Here is a 7,728-nt window from a genome sequence, read left to right on the forward strand (position 1 = left end):
TTAAAATGTCTATCACAGAGGTAAAGTAGGTGAATATTCCCCATACCGAGCAGCTGGTTTTGCTTATCTGCGGTTCATAAATGTTCATCACATCAAGGTATAAGGAAGGAACAGGACCTAGATTGATACCTAAAATTCAAGACATCAGTCACTTTCTACTTTAAAATCTAAGTGATCCCTTTCTTAAGTCTAATTTTTACTTTATTTTTTGTTTGTTTTTGGTTTTGTTGTTGTTGTTGCTGTTCTTGTTTTTTTGAGGTAGGGTCTCACTCTGTCACTCAGGCAGTGGGGCAGTCTCAGCAATCTGCAACCTCTGCCTCCTGGGTTCAAGGGATTCTCCTGCCTCAGCCTGCTGCATAGCTGGGACTACAGGCACTCACCACTATGCCTGGCTAACTTTTGTATTTTAGCAGAGACAGGGTTTCACGTGTTGGCCAGGCTGGTCTTGAACTCCTGGCCTCAAGTGATCCACCCATCTCAGCCTCCCAAAGTGCAGGGATTACAGGCGGGAGCCACCGTGCCCTGCTTAAATCTAATTTTATTTCCCTCCATGTCTTTCATTCTGTGGAGTTTTTCTACTGAGTGAAGCTGAGAAAACAAAAGTAGTAATTGCAGGGATGTTTAAGCTAGAATTCAAAGCCAACAGTTCCATATGCCAGCTTTTTGCAACAACTTAAAAGAAATAGTGAAGAAGCAATGTTGGTTAGAACAAATGTGTATTTCACTACCCAAACCCTCAAATCACACAAGAAATGGGACACCCGTGTTCTTCCATACCTTTGATGCCCACTATGACAACCACAAAAGCCACTGAAAAAAAAATTAAACATGTATGGGATCTGTGTATCCAGAAGTTGAGTAAGGAAAGAGGTGGGGACAAGACACAGTTCCCAGTGGATGTGAGGAGTTTCCATCTCCCAGGAAGGAGTGACTAACATCAGCTTGGGGCTTCTTGCACCCCAAATATTAAATATTTCATTCTGTATTGTTACATTTCCTGACTTCTAAAAACCAAACATATATTTAAGATATAACTTGAAGTGTTAAGTGGGTAATGGGGATCAGTAATTCCCATAGGAGATAGAACCGGTTCACTCCGATGGTCTCTCTCCTGCCTCTGTAAGGCACTTAAGGAACAGCAACTTTCACAAAGGAGAAGGAAAGGAGGAATGATTGTTGATTATGGACTCATCTGTGCCTCAGGGGAGCCTGGCCACAGTGCACACTCAGTCTGTGGGTAGCGTGGGCCAGAGGAAGGAGGTATTTCTCTCTGGGAGTCGTGGTGCAATGTACAGACAGGTAAATACTGAAAATCAAGTCCCTGGAAGAATGCAAAGTCAGGGCCAAAATAAACATTTCAAACTGGGACAGCAATCCCAGGAGCCAAACAGTGAATGGGAACTAAGGTAAGGCGCCAAATGGGTTAGAAAAACAAGGCAGAAGAGAGCTGCTGAGAGAGAGGATTGGGCAAGACCCAAAGAGGGGGCCATGGCTTTGAAGTCATGCAGACCACATTTAGGAGAACTAAAATGGTTCAGAACTAACACCCACCCCCCACCCCTTCCACACCAGGCTTTCTCCTTTAGAATTTCCCTAGGTTTGCCTGGGAGAAGGTTCTAAAGAATTCTGGAGCTTGCATTTCAAAGAAGGAAGGCGGGCTCACTGTCGCAGTGGATCAGTCGCTGGAGCTCCTGCTGGGTCCCTGGCGGGTGCTCTTGGTGTCACAGGGAGCTGTGCAGCGTGGTGTGGATGTTTTCAGAAGAGGGAAGCTAGAGGCAGAAAGCCACAGGGTTGGTGGCCTCAGGTACCTTGAAGGGCCCAAGAGGCCCTCTGGTTTCTGGAACGTCAGCTCCGCAACAATCTGAAGGAGATCCAGGCATCTTCCATTAAAATGTGTTCCCTGGGGGATGGACAGCTACCAGATGATGATTTATTCTGACCTTAGCACACCACAGGGCTGACTAGGGATCTTTTGAAGTGGAACCCCCCATCTCCAGGTACCCATCAACTGCCAGGCCTATTGTTATAGAATGGGACATTCTTGGGGAGGTACACAGGACATTGTGACAGCAAAGGCCACTACGGGAGATGATGCACTCGTTATTTTGGTCCCTGTAGAGCTGCAGAAGCTTCCTTTGAGTTTGCCCTTTTACCAAGCTAATGGTTAATTATTTATATAAGTCAAGCACAGTAATAAGCAATTTATGAGCAATTCCCACTGAATCCTTCCCACACTCTATAGCAGACCCTCCCCAGCATCTACGACCCTATTTTTCTCTCTACAGCACCCAATTCTGTTTGGTTCTCCACCTCCCCCCACCTTGTACCCCAGAAGCAGGTTGCCTCCTTCTCTGCTGTACAATGGCTCTGGTTTGTCTGAGGGTCCTCCCATTCCTTTGGCCAATTTCTCTTTCAGGAATAAGCACGTGACAAACTTTTGGCTAACAGGACCTTGAGGGGATGTGTACCAGAGATCTAGGATGCGTTCCTAGGCGAGAGCTGTGAGAAGGGGGAGCTTCTCTTCTTTCCCTGTTGCACACTGTGCCTAAATCTAATTTTTATAGCTGCCATCTTGCTACTTGCCTCAGGTTGAAGCCTACACTTTGTGTAGAAAGATGGACCAAGAGAGCCACAGAGCAGCCAGGGATCTGCTATTCCATCCCTGGGGTAGATTACGTTTTCTATAAGATAATGCATCTCTTTATTTTTTAACCAATTTAAATGTGGGTTTCTGCTTGCTGCAGTCAAATCATCCTAACTGACACAACAATATGAGGCACACTTTTTTTCCCTCCCTACTCTATAGATGAGGAAATTGCAGCTTAGAGAAGTTAAGCAATGTTTCCAAGGTTATACAGCTTCTTAGGTGGGGTCAAGACTTGAAGCCAAGGTGGCTCAACTCCTAAGCCTGTTTTCTTAACATGCAATTCTGAACCCACATTATATCACACCTGGGTGATATGATTCATCTGATTCTGAGTCAGAAGGTCATAGGCTATGGACACGGGTGCAAAGGGCTTTGAGTATGCTGGGGGCTCCCAACTCCGTGTCGCTGACTCCTTGTCAGTGTGCTGGTCCTGGAGCTGACCCGGTGGGGGTGGTGACGATGGAGGCCCAGGACAGCTGGAACCAGGGGGTCACATGTGAATGAGAGGAGTTCATATGGATCAATAGGAATCTCTCTATGTTATATAAAGACTTTCATTCATCCTTCAGGAGTCATCTTAAATGCCATTTTATCAGAGATGGTTTCCTTCTACACCCAAGACTTGGCCAATCCTGGCATCACATGCCTTTGGAGCACCCTAAACTTATTATATGCATCTCAATTGTAATTAGGTGATTGGTTCATATCTGCCTTCCTTATAGACTATAAATTCCTTCCTTTTTTTCTTCTTATCTAGAATCCCACCTAGGTCCCAGCCATTTATGTGGTTCTCATACCAGGTGAGAAGGGTGTATTTGTCAAAATTGACAATACATCTACAGGCAATAAGCCAGTCCCGAGTGCAGTGCTACATGTAGGCAAGGAAGTGGGGGTTCCAAGGTCAGGCTGCAGGAGAGGGCTGAATCCCTAGAGTCTAAAGAGAGCATACCACCATGACATATATAGCATGTATACCTGACAGCATGGCAGAGCAAAGACAGGAAATCAAAGAAGATCAAAGATAACCCCCATCTGTTTCAAAACTTTGTTTGTAAATTCCATATGTGGAAAAGAAGGAGCAGCATTACATAATCTCTTTAACACACACACACACACACACACACACACACACACACACACACACACACACACACACAGAGAGAGAGAGAGAGAGAGAGAGAGAAAGGAACTTGAACTAGTTCTTTTGTAACTACAATCAAAGTAAGAAGATTTTGGGGACTGCTTTAAAAACTTAATTGTCATTTGCAATTCAATTCTTATTGGAAAACACTTTGAGAGTTCCTAAAAATATGTGGTGCCTACAGACTTCATAAAATACAATTATTGCTTTGTGTTGAAGTGAATTTTGTTGATTTCGGCTCCTTCCAAAGACAAGTGTAATGCCTGGAACCTAGCAGATACTCAATAAATAATTATTTTAAAAGGAAAGAAAATTGAGTACTGACTATGTGTTATATCTATGCAGAAAATAAAAAGAAAGAAATGCATTTACTTTAACAAAGAGTGCATATGTTACTAAGGATATTGTTGCAAATGGAATTCTCTTCAACCAATATTGGCTGAAGAAGAAGAAAGAAAATAGCTGAGAAACCTCAATGTTGGTAGAAGCAAGAGGAAGCTGTAAGAAACTAAGGCCAGTTTAGGGCCTGCTGTTCCTTCTTTCATCACGAATAGGTGTCTATTCAGCACAACATTCATAGTACTCCTCTAGGTATTACTTAATTGTGAAGTGCACATAAAGAGGTATAATACATGATATAATACACCGCAGTCACACTGGCCTTTTAAAGTCATAATATGATCATGTTATTCTCCTGCTTAAAGATACCCCGTTGCCCATAGGATAAAGAGAAGAATCTTTAGTTTGCAGGTTCAACCTAACTCACCAACCCCTTCTCAAGTTGTTCTCCTGCCCACTTTCTGCCTTTCAAACCTACTGGGCTTTGGGTCCTTTGAATGCTTCATTCTCCTTTCCACATACAGTACAGTTTTATGTACATGACATGATCACCCTCTCCTTTCACCTAGGTAACGCCTACTCACCCTTCCGAGGTCAAATGGAACCTCGCTTATGCAGGAAGACCTCCCTAAATCTCCTAGACTGGTTCCAGCTGCTCTGCCATGACCTGTTATGCAAGTTCTGTGCCTCTTCATCCAAACAGTGATTAAGTACACGGCCAGATTACATGTTTAATGTTTGTCTCCCCTCTAGAATTCAAACTTGAGGAGAGCAAGCATGCTTTTCTTATCTCTGTTGAATTTGCAGGGCCTAAAAATTGCTTTGTACATTTTCGTTGAATGAATGAAAGAACAGATGCTGAATGCAGTTATCTGCTCATGCTCAAGCTTCTGTCGTGGGCTTCTTTTCTCAAAAAAGTCAGAGTTGTTTGGGATTCTGCCCCGAGTCCTTATTTTTCTCTCTTTAGTTAGCCTTCCAGTGAGATGCCAGGGCATTGTTCACCATCCTGAGATTTATTTATTTATTTTTGAGAGATGGAGTCTCGCTCTGTTGCCCAGGCTGGAGGGCAGTGGCTCACTTGGCTCACTGCAGCCTTCACCTCCCAGGTTCAAGCAATTCTCATGACTCAGAGTAGCCAGGATTACAGGCACCCACCACCACATCCACCTAATTTTTGTATGTTTAGTAGAGATGGGGTTTTGCCATGTTGGCCAGGCTAGTCCTGAACTCCTGACCTCAAGCAATCTGCCTGCCTTGGCCTTCCAAAGTGCTGGGATTATGGGCATGAGCCACTGCACCCAGCCTCATCCTGATGTTTATGACTGCAAAATGTGTATCTCCTGCCAAGACTTCTCTCCACAATTTCCCACCCTCAGAACAACCGCCTCTCAGACACTGTCATGGTCTCACACACAAGTACCTACACTTCATTTTTGGTACAAGCACCTTTGTAAAACTCTCATCTAGTTATCCCAGTAATTTCGTTGTTCACTTTCTTCCCAGGCTTTCAGAACAACTGGCAACTCTAGAATGCAACTTCTCCCTGTTACCGATGAGCCTTTGCACAGCTGTGTTCAAACACATAGAGAGGAGTTGCAGGAACGGTGAAATGCAGGATATTTTGTAGGAGAATAGCATAAGGACAGTCTTTCAGGCAGCTTTATTTCACTTATTCTGGAATCTTAAGCATTACATTTCCATCAATGACTTGGATGATGAAATAGAGAGCTATATTCAGGAAGTTTGCAGAATATATTTATAAGCTTTTGATTGAAGGACAATTCATGAATTGGAAAAATAACAAAAACATGATTAAATGAAATGAAAGGAAAAGCAGAATACTGCAAAAAGGGGAGAAACTTAAGAAAGGAAAAAGAACATTTGCTCTAAGCAAGCGTGGCTATCAAAGATTAAGAAAAGGAAAATGGGGTGTGATATGGTTTGGCTGTGTCCCCACCCAAATCTCATCCAGAATTGTAGTTCCTCTAATTCCCATGTGTCATGGGAGGGACCTGGCAGGAGGTAATTGATCACGGGGGTGGTTACCTTCATGCTGTTTTTGTGATAGCGAGTGAGTTCTCATGAGATCTGATGGTTTTATAAGGGGCTTTTCCCCACCTTTGACTTCCACTGTGATTGTAAGTTTCCTGAGGCCTTCCCAGCCCTTCAGAACTGTGAGTCAATTAGACCTTTTTCCTTTATAAATTACCCCATCTTGGATAAGTCTTTATTAGCAGCGTGAGAACACACTAATACAGAGTCTTAGCGGAAAATGCCACAGCATCACACTTCCAAAGCTGATCTGCTTCTGGTTGCATAAACACAACACAGGGAGGAAGGAAAAGGAGTTGATTGGTGCGATGAAAACATCCCTGATCCAGGAGCCTGAAGACGAAGATAAATTCAAGTCCTAGTTCTTCTGTATGTGAAACCTCAACAGAATAGGAGCCCATTCAATTTGGGAGAAAACAGAGATCATCTAATACAAACTCCTCACTAAAGACAAGAAATTTGAGCCCACAGAGAAGGAACTTCCAATGTCACACACCATGAAGTTATAGCGAGAGACCCTCTTTCTTCCAAACCTGGCTATCTCACAAACTTATAGGGAAAAACAAATGAGATTCTGTTTGTGAGCAATTCTTTCAGCATGCAATTGCAATGGAAGTATTGTTGAAAGGAGCAGCCACTGGCAATCCTCATTTATAAATACTGGTCAAATTAAAAATAGCTGTCAACACTAAAATATACAACTGGACCTATTCCATTTCTCAGGAGCCAAGAGAGCACCTAAAAGAGAGCCAGAGAACTGAGGAGCAAGTGGTACAATAGAAAGCTAGGAGAAATAGTTAAGGACACTTATGTTTATTAGTGGATATTTATTAAGCACTTATTAAGACATCGATGTAGGTGTTGGGGATCCAAAAATGACAGGCACAGCCCCATCTCAACAGAACATACAATCTAGAAAGAGCAGGCAAATGTGAAACAAATATATTCACTAATGCAAAAGAATGAAGACAGAATTGTGCTCTGTGTCATAGAATTATGTTCTGGGACCAATGGGAGCACTAAGGAAGAAAGGACAAAGGTTCCCGTGAGTGGTGATCTCATGAGAGTAATTATTAAACCAGAAATGTGTCCTGACCAGGAGTGGCTCCTTTAGAGCAATGCCAGACCTAGTTGCACTTGAAATTAGGAGACAGGATGAGCTTTTGTTGTAGCATGAAAAGAGATGGGCAATAATGAGGAAAAATAGCTTTACAATGAAAGTTACTCCAAAGATTATTTGCTATAAATGGTATAGAATCTTCTTCTCAGAGAAAGGATACACTGTCATCTGACTGGGGTGGCTTAACTATGTTTACTAAGGTTCTCAAGACTCCTAAACTGTTATTTTTACAAAAACACAATAACTTTAAAAATTGACTGTAAGCATGCCTGCTTAAGCACTCTAAAAGCAATTACTTGCTTATATAACAGTGACTCAAACGCTATGGTGTCTCCTAAAACCTGACTATTCTTCAAAGCCTTCTAGTTATAGATGGAAATTCTCATACTTAAAAACTTGTAACTTACAAGCCATCACAGGAGCAAAGCT

This window comes from Piliocolobus tephrosceles, chromosome 7 (assembly GCF_002776525.5).
Source record: "Piliocolobus tephrosceles isolate RC106 chromosome 7, ASM277652v3, whole genome shotgun sequence".
In the NCBI taxonomy this organism is placed as follows: Eukaryota; Metazoa; Chordata; class Mammalia; order Primates; family Cercopithecidae; genus Piliocolobus; species Piliocolobus tephrosceles.